Source organism: Mus pahari, chromosome 8 (genome assembly GCF_900095145.1).
Source record: "Mus pahari chromosome 8, PAHARI_EIJ_v1.1, whole genome shotgun sequence".
NCBI classification, from domain to species: Eukaryota; Metazoa; Chordata; class Mammalia; order Rodentia; family Muridae; genus Mus; species Mus pahari.
The window spans coordinates 101,608,874-101,623,116 of record NC_034597.1 but is presented as its reverse complement, the minus strand read 5'-3'; the positions used below and the strand labels follow the sequence as shown (position 1 = coordinate 101,623,116).

The 14,243-nt window shown below is 36.6% G+C and overlaps 1 pseudogene; it reads right to left on the bottom strand.

Moving 5' to 3' along the window:
- Positions 1-3,650: 3,650 nt before the first annotated feature.
- Positions 3,651-14,243, bottom strand: part of LOC110325161 — a 15,921-nt pseudogene continuing 5,328 nt past the window's right edge.

Genomic DNA, 14,243 nt, shown 5'->3' with positions numbered 1-14,243 from the left:
TGTGTGTGTGTGTGTGTGTGTGTGTGTGTGCCTGTGTTTGTGCATGCATTTTAATTTGTCTACAATTTTAGATGGTATTATTCCTTGAGGTTCAGTCAAACACCTTTGGTGTCATTTTTCCTCCTTTCTACTTCTGCTTTGACCCGCTCTTCCTCCCTGGTTCAAGCTTCTCTCCCATTTTTCCCACTCTTCACTTCATAAAACGTATATGCTTTCATTTCTACCTCAAGTGTGCTTCCCCATTAACCCTTTATATTCACATGGTTTTGTTATGTCTCCATGCTATGTACACATTCTGAAGATTTGGAGCTACAAACTTTAGATGAGAGCTTCCTTGTAGCATTTGATTTTGGGAGACCTTCTTAAATATAATATTTTCTAGTTCTATGCATTTACCTTCAAATTTATGGTTTCATTTTTCCAATGAGCAACATTGTGTTGTGAATGTGTATGTAACACATTTTATTACACAATTCATTTGTGGTAGCATGTTTAGGTTCTTTTCCCAATTGCGGTGAGCAGTAACAGAATAGCAAATACTCATTTTCCCAGTTTTCCATGTGCCAGGGAATTAAGAACAGCTTAGGTGAGAGGCTATTGCTCATAGTCATTTATGAGATTGAGCTGTTTCTCAAGCTTTTATTCAGAGCTGAGTTCTCCTCTTGGCTCATGGGGCATGACTCTGCTTAAACAGAGATCTTGCTCATCATTCATTCCCTGCCTTCCTCCTGTGCTTCTCTGTAAACTGCCTGTCTTAACAGTTTCTAGGCTCCGCCCAACAGTTGCTTAGCAACAGCCAGGTAGGAGCCTGGCTTGCTATGAAAGGACCTTTTCACCATTCTTGCTCTGTCTGATCCTCTTCACTCTCTCTCAGGGTCTCTCTCTCTCTCTCTCTCTCTCTCTCTCTCTCTCTCTCTCTCTCTCTCTCTCTCTCTCTCTCTGTCTGTCTTTCTCTGCTTCTACTCACTTCTCAACCACCCTTCTCATGTCCCCAAGTACACTTCATTCACTTCATTTTATACTAGATCCATCTTTTGGCTGGTACCTCAGTTGGCAGGATGCCTCATCGTGGACCCTCTAAGGCTCTCCCTCCTGCCACATCATACTACGTTTTATAAAACACATCAAACTGCAGATCTTCACAACATGGCTGCAAAATTTCTCCATCTCATAAAATATGGAGAAAAGAACAATAATATCTGTTTTAATCAGAAAAATCACTGTAGTGCTTCTCTTATATTTAAGTCTCTAGAAGTTACTAAAACCAACATGTATCCAACTTGCACACAAGAGGTAAGAAATTAATTTCTAACTTACAAGAAAACAATCATTTAAGAGTGGTGGATATCTTTATACTAGTACAATGCCTTTTCTGAAAAATTTATATATGTTCATATTCTAGATATTTACAAAAACTAATTGTAATGCATTCAATATTATAAAAACCTACAAAAATTAAGTATTTTGTTTTTGCATACAGTACTGCAATCAACTAAGCAAACATATTTAATAATATTCTTACTATTTAATGAGCTTGTAGTGATTCATTTATTGATCACCTTCTATATAAATATCTTAGATGCTACATTGGCTTTCACGTGCGCAATGCACCCAAACATGCTAAATTTACTTCACTCTTCCCATTTCAGTAATGGAAATATTATTGGGAAAGCAAAGCATCATTTTCTTTCTTTTCCTTAACTCTGCTTTTCATAATATATCTTTATAAATGTCTGCTCACACCTCAAGTACTGGTGATAGGTTAAATTGAAAATAAAAATTTAAGTTTCCCTTTTCCATAAAAATGTGTTCATATAACATAGTGGATCTCTGAAACTAAATAATACTGAATTCAATATATATATTACATTTTCATATACACATAAACTTACATGGAGAGAAGCAAAAAAAAATGTATGTACAGGAAGAGATTAATAATATCTAAAAATAAAAAGAAAGTGTTCTAGCAACATACTGATATTACTATAGTTGATCTAATAAGTTAGACAATGCTAGATGTGAATAATACAGACGAATATGGAACATGATGATGAGAGATTCCATAATCTTATAAATGCACAATAATTAATTATTTTTAAAATTTTCCAATTAATGCTTTTGGCCTGCATCTCATCTTGCATTAGGAATTTAGAAGGTTTATAAAGGAATCTTTAGTTAGATAAGTTAGGTAAGCTAGAATTGTGAAACTGAGGGACACTACTTTTCTCCATGTTAGAGAAAACTGTCTTGAGTAATTGGCATTCAGACATCCATTCGAGATAAATCCAGCCTGACATCCTAGTTTTCATATGAGTTGGTTTCTCTAGTCTGAGTGAAGCTGCTTGATGTTTATAATTTATACAGGACATACATATATACACATATATCCAACTATCATATATATTCAGATATATGCATATACATGCATGTTTTAATATTTTGGGATTTGTCCTGTTCATAAAATCCTAGACTGACTATGAGAAGCTATTCTGGTTTTGAGACCAAAGCTTGCCTAATGCACTTTTTAATGGTTGAGTAAGGCTAAAAGGGTTCACATCAATTTCCTTTTGCCACAAAATGGTCTAGGTCATGACAAACTGCAAACCAAGTTACTAGACCATTGCTAAACTATCATCACATAAGGATAAGTTAGTAAGTTTGACCTTTTAAAGCAAACTGTGAAATGTTCTTTTGATTAAAGTCTACAACAGTCCCCTGAGATCTCCAGTGCTGAATGCGAGGGATTTAACACAACACTGAGATCTTGGCAGATAAATGTACCTTTACTCATAAGCTTTTCAACTCACACACAGTTTTAAATTGTATTTCTCTACAGAATCACCATTCTGGCTTAGTTTTATTTTGAAGGCAGTTGCATTTTTTCCAAGGTGAAGACTCATGACCAGGAAACAAATTTAATGGAATAAAGTAAAGGCTTTATTCTGTCTGAGAAAATTAGCTCTTTAAGGGTAAATACTCCAATTTATCCTTTCAAGCTAGGTTTCTGACCAATTTGAATACTTTTATGAATTCTCTGTTGGGTGTTACTCTTTCCTTTTTATTTTATTTCATAATCCATAGTCCAATAAACTTTCAAGAATCTAATTATTTATGCTCCTTGATTTAATATTTACTTTTTGTGAAATTTAAAAGAAAAAAATGATTGAAGATCTGAAAAACAACTCCTACAAGGTTGATTGTTTTTTTTTTTTTTTTTTATAAAACTGTAGCTACATGGTGCATTGTATCTTTCATGTTAAAACCTGCATTAGACACAAATACAAAAACCATGAAGACAAGGCACAAAGTTTTAACAATTGAACAAAGATAAAATACCTAACGAACAGCAGGGAGACTTACAAAGGATGGGCTCTTTAAGCACCATTAAAAAAAAGAGAGACCGCAGGTGGATGAGTGTTCAGTAATATACACTGAAGTAAACCTTTGGCACTAGGAATCAGGCATTCTGTCATAGATCATTAACACATATGATAAATGCCCATAGTGTCAAAGGAACAGAACCACCAGCATTCAAAAACAGCTTTGTCAACTAAGCAATAAAACACTCTATAGCACATCACTCTGTTGTCCATCACTAAATATATGGGTAGAAACTGTGAAATGAAAAATTAAAGAAGGAGCAGTTACCCTCATATGGCTTTCCAGTGGTACTCAAGTTCATAATCACTGGCACTAAAAAATGTTGGAGAATTCCTAGCCATTCTTCACCAGGTACATGAGGAAATCATGTAGATAGTTCAGTAATAAAACAAGGGTCTTCTCATCTAGAGGTGTATAGGCTAAAATCATTCCAATTTGCACAAATAATCTCAGTAAATGGCCCTCCATACACCTGGGGCATGGATGAATGGGGTAATCTGCAGGAATTTCTACATATTGTGGTCTCCCAAATTTGTAGTGTAGCTGAGTACCCAACATTACATTGAAGTACTCATTTATACCTGTCACAGCTTCAATAACATCACACTCCTTATTATCTGTATTTCCTCAAGGTTTCTTATTATTTACATAATCCTCAAAAATTGAATCTCCATTCTTCTTGGCAAGAAGATAGAAAAGCTACTTTTGTCTGGTCATCCACAAGTCATGCTTTCAGATCTCCAGGAATCTTTATTTTAACTTCAACTCTCGTCATGAATGCTTCTTTATTTTCAACTTCAGGGTCTACACTTTTCTTCCTAGAAGGCTGAGTTGTCTCAATGGTTCTGCTCTGAGCTTGTGGAGTTCATCTGCATACTTTATCAGCTGATATTAATTTCCATGTGCAACTTCTATACTGTGTCTATAAACATGGTTTTCTTCTACTTTCTACCAAAAGTCCACACAAGCAATAGACTCAGTATTGTGTTGACCAACTACTTCTGGGAATGAGACCTAGAATATGATTAATGATTCCAGTGACAAACTTTGGGAGAAAACAGATTTTCCCTTTCCTAGCAGTTATTTACTATGGCTGAGGATAGGATTTCATATTCAATCCCTCTTTTCCATGCTATGATTTTGTATTCTTTGAACTTGTGGCAGTCTTCCACATATTATCACAGATTCTGTGTGTTCAAATATCTATTAGTCCTGTTGTATTGGGAAGGCATTGTTTACTGGGAGTCACTTTAACAACTTCCATAATCTTTTTTTTCATTCTACATAGATTTCAAAATCTTTAGTTTCTTTCTTTCTTTCTTTCTTTCTTTCTTTCTTTCTTTCTTTCTTTCTTTCTTTCTTTCTTTCTTTCTTTCTCTCTTCCTTCTTTCTTACCTATTCTCAACATCACGTGGGAAAAAACCCAGGATAGTCAAAACAATCTGAACACTAAAAGAACTTCAGGATGAGTTACCTGACTTCAAGCTATACTACAGAGCAGTAGCAACAACAACAACAAAAAAAAAAAAAAAAAATCACTGCATGGTATTTGTTCAGAAACAGACATACTGATCAATGGAATCAAATCAAAGATCCAGAAGTAGACCCAAGAAACAACAAACACTTGGTTTTTAAATGAGACCTCATGGAACTGAAATCTTCTGTTAGAAAAAGGACACTGTTAATAGGACAAGATGGAAGCCTATAGATTGGGAATGGATCTTCATTAACCCTGCATCTGACAGAAGGCTAACACACAAAATTCATAAAGAACATCAGAAGTAGGATACCAACAACACAAATAACCCAATTTAAAAATGGGTACAGAGCTAACCAGAGGATTCTGAACAAAGGAATCTCGAATGTCCAAGAAGCACTTAAAGTAGTGTTCAACGTCCCTAGTTATCAGGGAAATGCAAATCAAAACAACTTTGAGGTTCCATTTTATACCCATCACAATGGCTAAGAGACAGCAGATGCTGGCATGGAAGTGAAGCAAGGGGAACACTCCTTCATTACTGGTGGGAGTGCAAACTTGTACAACCTCTCTGGAAATTGATTTGGTGGCTTCTTAGAAAACTGGGAAGAGTTCTACCTTGAGACCCAGCTATACTGCTCAGGAGCACCATCCCACAAAGATCTCAGAATCTCAGGTGGGAGGATTTGATAAAGGCATTCCCATAAGACTGAGTGCTCTCTCACTCTCCAAAGTTATAGATCTTTATATTAGTTTCTATCAGCTGCTTGAAGACACATGTCTGATGGGGTTTGAGATATTCTTTCATATATGGTTATAAATATGTTGCTGGAGATGATTAGCATGTTTTTTAATCAGACTAAACATTGCTTTTCCCATAGCTGCATATTATTTATTTATTCGCAGGTTCTTGGCTGTTTAGTAATGTCATACATGGGTTCCATTTCATGCAGTGGGCCTTGCATCCAACTAAAATATGGTTTTACTTTCAGGATATTTCTGCCACTACTTTGTCAGTATATCTTGTAGCCAGGTCACTACTGAAAATGGAGTGTTTGAAACTATGTGATATTGGTAATTGATTATTTTTATCCTCCAGCAGCAAAATAAGTCCCAGCACCATGAATTTTAGTCAGTAGGACTGAAGCTTCTATTTGGACACTAGCACTTTTTTATCTTAATTTTTACAAATTAGATAACTTAAGTAAGTTTTGTCTTAAAGCTATAGGGCCTTCTGTCAAGTTATAGAAGTTTACCAGTTGCTTTAACATTGGTCTGTGAAGTTTGGTGACATCTATGGAACCCATATGGCTAATGAGTAAAAATGTGACCCATTCCTGCCACTGGAGATTTTACTTGATAGAGCAAGATGTTTGATTGGGGGTGCTTTCTCTTTATTCTATTTAAATTCCTCTCAAATGTGTGTTCATTTTAGGAAGCTTATATAGTAGTAAGTTTTAGTAGAGATTTTCAAAAGCTATTAGTTCACCCTTTCAAGTTTCCTTCTTTACCCTGCTCTCCCATTCTGTTCCCATGTCATTCTCCTATTCTAGGCCCCTCTCTATTGTGTCCCCCTTTCTTGGATGGCCCTTTTGATTCCTTCCCTGATTAGCTACCTAACCTTCCTGGTTATTCAAGTAGAAACACACATACTTAAAGCTTGGGTAATGTCCATATATAAGAGAAAACACAACATTTGTCTTTTGGGGTCTGGGTAGTCTCACTAAGAATGATCATTTCTAGCTTTGTGCAACTTACTTGCAAATTTCATTTTTTATATAGCTGAATAATATTCCATGGTATAAATGTGTATTTCTTTTTAAAAAGAGATGTACTTGTTTTATGTATATGAGTACACTCTAGCTGTCTTCAGACACACCAGAAAAGGGCATCAGATCCCATTACAGGTGGTTGTGAGCCACCATGTAGTTGCTGGAAATTGAACTCAGGACCTTTGGAAGAGCAGTCAGTGCTCTTAACCACTGAGCCATCTCTCCAGCCCGTAAATATACACTTCCACTTTCTATTTATTCATTAGTAGGTAGACATCTAGGCTGTTTCCAATTTTTGAATATTATGAATTATCCAGAACTAACAAGGTAATAGCACTAACTATGTATCTTTGTAATAGGATATAAAGTTCTGTGAATGTATGCTCAAAGTGACATAGCTGAATCTTGTGGTATTCTTTTTTTTTTTTTTTTTGGTTTTTCGAGACAGGGTTTCTCTGGGTAGTCCTGGCTGTCCTGGAACTCACTCTGTAGACCAGGCTGGCCTCGAACTCAGAAATCCACCTGCCTCTGCCTCCCAAGTGCTGGGATTAAAGGCATGCACCACCACGCCCGGCTCTTGTGGTATTCTTTTTTAAGATTTATTTATTTATTATATGTAAGTACACTGTAGCTGTCCTCAGACACACCAGAAGAGGGCGTCAGATCTCATTATGGATGGTTGTGAGCCACCATGTGGTTGCTGGGATTTGAACTCGGGACCTTTGGAAGAGCAGTCGGGTGCTCTTACCCACTGAGCCATCTCACCAGCCCTCTTATCTTCAATTTTATAGGAATCTCAACACTGATTTTAAGTGAACATGAGGACTGTGCCACAAGAAGAACTGGCTCAGAATTGGCAAAGCAGAGAAAGCTCAAACATCAGAAATTTCAGAGGGACTAGAAATTTCAGAGGGACTAGAAATTTCTTGCAAGACTAGAGCTAGTTCCTCCTGGTTCCCTGTCTGCCATCCCACTCCCCAAGGTTCATATCATCCCTATCCACATGGAATAAAGGGCACAAGTTACATTTCCAAGGACCATCTGAATCTAGCTGTTTTTACTGAGCTGTAACAAACACTTGGGGGAAGGCTCTCTCCCCATAATCCCACTCATCTGTCGACTTCGTACATACCTGCTAGACCAGGTTCCGGTCACTTGCAGAGGCTCATATCAGAGCGAGCATCAGCCAACTGAACCTCCTTATTCAGAATTCTCTTTTTAAGAATCCTCTTTTTAAGAATCCACTTTTTAAGAATCCCCTTTTTAAGCATTCCTGTCCAGACTGGAGCCCCATGGACACTATTCCTCCTGGACTCTGCTTCACTCTTCTTATCGTAGAGCAATATCTGATACTTGAGAGGAAAAAGGTGAACTGCAGAACCCGACCCCCATTTTGTATTTGCTCAGCTCTCTCGAGACAGTAGTGGGTACCCCACCAGGAATCCTGGTGGAATCCTGAACCACGGTTTCCGTGGGTGCTGTATTAGTTTCCATTCCCACTAACAGTAGATAATTGCTTTCCTTTCCTTATCTCCTAGTCAATATGCACTGTCATTTGTTTTACTGATGTTTGGACTTTCTAACTAGGGTATTGTAATTCCATTAAAATCTTTATATATGCGTATGTACATGTTTTGGCGAGATTCTTCCATGGTAAGTTTTCATATAGTTTAAAACATGTCTTTACTATTGGTTACTCTTCCCTGTAGTCCCTCATCTACCCCACCCTCCCAGCCTCTTCCACATTAAACATACTTAAAGTTAGCTAATTTAGTGAACTGATGATATGCTGCTATGCCATTTTCTGAGAACACTATTATTCTAGATTTGAAAAGATATAGTATGAAAACTTTACTGTCTTGACTTCAGAGAGCTAACATCACACATAAAGATCATATGGACATGAGAAGTTATACCAATAAATATGTGTGACCTGATACAGATAATACTCCTCATAGAAATGAGTCTCTGTAGTCATTAGTATGTTTGAGATTTAATTTCAACTAATGGAAAGTAATGTTTGCAACCAGTATCTACCTTCCACTCACTGCAACTCAGCCTATCTCCTTAACTTTTTGTAACAGGTTTGTTACATAGTCCAAAGTTGCCTTGACTTTATAATTTTACTGCCTATTCTCTCAAATGCTGATACTACAGGTATGTGCCACTACTCATCTGACATTTTATGGTCATGTATGTATGCATGTGTGTATGTATGTGTATAGGTATTTATGTGTTGTAAAAATTATTTAAATTCCAGACAGTGGTTTCTACCCTGCCTTCTTCATTGAGTTCCCAGACAAAAAACACACACAGCCATTATATTTTTAATAAGCCTTAACCAGTACAAAAGCTGGACAGATACCTAGCCTTCATACTATTAGAATCTACTTTCCTATCGATAACCCCAAGTTATTACTTACTATGTTTCATCTGAGCTGCTCTTAGCTCCAATTAGCCTTCCAGGCTACACTATCTTGACTCTTGACCCATGGTTACTTCTCCTTGCTCCTCCTACACTCTCTTCCTCATGGTCCTCCTCTCCCCACAAACCTGGGAAACTTAAATCCCACCTGTGTGCCTCTCCTGCCCAGCAATTCGCTGTTGGCATCATCTTTTTCATCAATCAGAATTATCTTGGGGACAGTATCACAGGGGCTACATATAGACTCGAGGTCTTAGGGACCTGCACTTAGCATTACAATAGATAATGAAAGAGAAAACCTCAACATGTTTGTATGTATATAAATTTGTTTGTTTTGGTGCATATAATGGACTATAGTATATGCAAGGGTACATACATGTGCATGTGTGTGCATGTAGACACTAGAAGTAGATATTTGGCTTCTCCTCTATTCTTCTCTGTCATTGCCTTTGGGGCAGTGTCTCTTACTAAACCTGATGCTCAATTAATTATTCAGCTTGGCTGATGTCCAACTGACTTCAGAAATCTGCTTGTCTACTTTGCTGACACTGGTGTTAGAGGCATGTATTACTAAGCCTGGATACTTATGTGGGTTCTGGTGACCTGAACTTGGGTCCTCTGGCTTAAGTGACAGTCATTTCCTTCTGAAATATCTCCTCAACCCCTCATGTAGCCTTCATAACATTACTTTAATTCTGTTTTAAAAAGTGTTTTTCTTTACTCCAGGCATGTTTGCAGTTTCCAAGTTCTTATTATAGGTAAATTTAACATTTGTCATTGATGTGTTCTAGGATATAAGCAAATTAGGAAGAATCTTCTGTGGGATCCTTTCATATTTTTGTAATTATTAAAAGAATGCATGGAAGAAGAAGCAATGGATTGCTATAATCTTGTGGCTAGTTAGCCTGGTTTATTTTGTGAGCACAAAACCAGATACGACTGCTTATCAAAACTCATGTTTCACCCATGAACCTATATAATATCCTATTTTAGATGTTTAAATGGTCCCATATGTATCAATTTCAATGTAGGAAAGAACCAGGGAACCTGATGATAAAAATTGATAGAATTTATTTTTATACATTATATTAGAGATACTTAATATAATGTTGGCTTGATGTTTTTCATGTAAAGTAGACAATGCAAAATTCTTTGGAGAAGGGAGGTCTGAAATTTAACAGTTGTTAAATTTCACACAAAGTGTGTGTTGTTTAAAATGTTCAGAGTCCATAGTATATTAGTGAAGCCCAGAAGTAGTTGTTTGGTAAAACACACGATGAATGTACCATGTTGCTGACACCATCCTGAGCTGGGCTTTGCCCATTTACTAGCTTGGAAATTATGTATTGTTAGAAAATCTTACTTTTAGATGTGGGAACTGTTCATAACTCAACTTCTCCTTTACATCTTCTTCATCTCTGAAGAAGAAACAGGAGTCACCGCTTTGCAGTATCTGTCCATTGTCAGGAAGCAATGCTTCTTTTGCTCCTGGGACCAGGTGTGGGAGAGCAGTACAAGCCAAAGCAGGCTCTTTTCCCTAGAACAAAAATTCAGCGAAAACACATCCAGACTTCTGAAATTGCTTCGCTGGTAGACCCAATTTTTAAAGACACTGTGTTTTCTTGTTTTCTATTTCTTAAAAAAAGAAATAGGGGCTGGGATGAGAGCTCAGTCACTAAAGCGTTTGTCTTGTAATCCTGAAGACCAGTTTTCAATTTTCAGAATCACATGAACGCACACACACACACACACACACACACACACACACACACACACGCCATATGGGCACACTTTCCACCATCACCCCACATTTGTTGGCAAGTACTTATTTTTCTAGCACACTATGAGGACAGGCAGTCCTCAGTACTTGCTGGCCAGCAATAGAGAAGCGTATATGAATTCTAGGCTAGTAAGAGATCCATCCTGTCTCATGCATATAAAAAACATGTGTAATCACACAGAAAGTAGTTCTAGGATTCATTCTGAGTAATATTTAAGCCATAAGCTCTAGGACTACCTCTCTTAATAGACATGTGGGCAATTTTTATTATGTAAAGAGGGCTGAAGATAAAAGACACTGAAGATGTTCAAAGAGTGAATTGGGGAAGATTACATTTGAAAGGTAATAAGGACACTTCCCGTGATGTACAAATATGAAAGGAGGTGACAAGAATAGACAACTAGTCTTAAGATAAGAAAAGGTAGCAGATTTCATAGTTCTTCCTTGATATCCCTATGATCAGTTAAGTGGAAATCAAGATACTAGACTTGAACAAAAAGAAGGTGAAATTTTGAGCTCCAGAGAAAGGTCAAAACTTTGCTGTGTGTGAAGTAATCTATTAAATCAATAGGACAAAAGTACAAAGGTCTCAAAAGATGAATGGAGAGACAGATGATGTTAGCCAGGAGCCACTTGTCATAGGTCAGGTCAAAGATGCTTAGTAATCTTCTTTGGTAAATTACAACATGGTGTGGAGCCTGGGAAGGCCGACCCTGAGTATTTGCAAAGTGGCAAGGATAGGAAAGGTGGTTTGTATTTGAAAACAGGGAAGAGTTTGGTTAACACCAAGATTTAACATTAGATATATTTTTATGTCTTTAAAAATGGGGAGAGACGATGGTTCTTTTTGTTTATTTGTTTATTTGTTTGTTTTTTAAAATTTTTCAAGATAACCACATGGGCAAAACTAGAAGCAAATTGGAATGCTTCTTACAGGGTATCATATCAAAAGTATAAAAGATTTCTATAACTGTATATTTTGCTATCTTCCACACTATTCTCACTGATGATATCATCGTGATTGCTGATCTCAAAGCATTACTAGTTTTACATATTTCAGTCTTCATGATCCCAACCTCTAACATTGGTCATTTTTATTATATATTTTTTATTTTATTCAAAACATAAATTTTTTAGTACTTTAATTTTCTATAATTTAATAGTGGAGATACAAACTCCATGTATTATATTTAATCATCATAAAATCAGCTAGATGTGACTGACTGATTTTTTTCATGCTTTTTCTGATTTCAATAAAAGTTAAGTTTTCAGAGGAGTCTTTTTCCTTAAACATAAAGAGAGCTATCAAAAGCATTCTTGTACACTTACGATACTAGTTATATGACTTTGTACCTCTGGATTCTCTTTGGGATTAAAAACTATATGATAAATTCTAATATTTGTTGCTGTTGTTGCCTTTTTTTGATACTGAGGACTGACCCTATATCCTTGAGACAGCTAAGAAAGTTCACTGCAACTGAAACAAAACTTTAACCCTTTATCATTTAAATTTGTTCTTTGATAATTTCATGCATGTATGCAATGCACCCTGATTAGTGTCACCTCCTTCCTCCTAAGCCTTTTACTCTCTGTTCCCTGCAAAGCCTTTTCTTACTGTTATGTCATGTACTTTTATTTTGTGACCCTCCTGAGCACATCATGCTCATCTGTAGGAGCATGACTTCAGAACTACTGGTGGGAGCACTCCTGAAAACAGTGACTCCACATTCCTGTCAACGCCAACTCTAAATGCATTAAGAATTATGTTATCAAGATCCGAGTTCAGCTGCAACCTACAAGTTTCCTGTCTCACTACCCTGATTGCTGGAATCACCAGTCTATGCCACCGTGCCCAGTTTGTTGAATAATATAATTCAAGTAAGTATATTCATTAACCATTCTTTAATCACCTGTGTAATATTTTAAATATGTTATTTTAAAATGCCATTCATGTTGGAAACTACCAGTGATCTTCACCATTCAGGAGGCAGAGGCATGAAGATTGCTGCAAGTTTGAAATCAGTCTGATGTACAGACTTATGAGTTATGAGTCAGCCAGGATCACATAGGAAGAACCTGCCCCAAGTCAAATCCAAAATATTTTAGTGTGTCCAAATTTCTTTTTAACTTCTTTCAGTTATCAGAAAGGAAGAAGGATCTTACAAACCCATTTCAGTCACATATTTTATCATGGTCCATTCTGACTCCCAAATACAAGTCCAAGTCCATGTGTTTTTTTCTTTGTGTTCATTTAGTAGAGCCTGTCCCTCAGTTCAAGCTCTTTGCTTCCATGCTCCTTCAGAGTATAAATTGCAATGTGTTAAAGATGGATTGCTGTGCCACCACACACCCACATCTGTAGATTTCCTTTATGCCAGGATACATGAATAGTGATTTACAAGCTCTGAGATTTGACACAAACAAATGATATTCAAATCTTTCACCTTACACAATTCTGAGTTGTCTCTCTTTTTCGAGTAATGAGACAGCTATGGGGCCTTAATCAGAGCAGCGCAATCAAGATTCAGATCTTTACTCAGAGAGCTTATTTAGGTCATACTCACGCATCTCTTCAGATCATTGGAAATACTGACTTTGCTTATGATAACTAATGGGGTATTTCTCCTACATGATATTTTAAGCATTGCCCCACTTTTCCACTATTCTTAGCAAGCCCTATTTTGCAAAAGGCTCACTGCCAGCCTGAAACAAATTCTCTTGTTGATAAACTAGACCGGCAATGTGTTTGTTTTATTTTGTCTCCAAAATGTTTAGATAAGAAACATTTTGCCATTATGAGTTTGTTTCCTTCCAGGCTAAATACATTTAGAATTTTCTTTCAAATATGTTCAATTGTTATAAAAAAAATGAAAAAGAAAGAAAAGCAAAATAAATATGTCTATAAAGAACTTTCCTCAGCTGAGGAGTTAATTCTCTCTGTAGACACACTGGAACTCTGTCACATACTGTAACAGATGAGATGTGCATCAGTGACCAGATTCAGCAAAAGAGCATCTTTGAGAGAAAACATGTCTGTGTCCTAATGGAAAACGAGCCTCTATCTCTGCATATATATCTCAAAAATCAGTTAACTTAATTGTTCTTCAAATTGGAAAGAAAATATAAACAAAATGGACTTTTGTGTCTATGTAGATTTTATTTTTTTATTTTTGTATGGAGTAAGTACCTTAAACACACAGAGAATGTACTATAGGCAGAGTAAAATATTCAGGTAACATTCAAAGTAGTACTTTGAAGTTATATTTTTTAGGTAGCTCATCCATTAATTTTCCATGTTGCATAAGAACTACCTTGACTTTAGGTTGCTTCTTTCTGTCCTGAAGCTGTGTAGCTTCTGTGGTTCACACTCTTGCCAGTGCAGGCTGAAGCCCAGAAACTGCGTCCCTT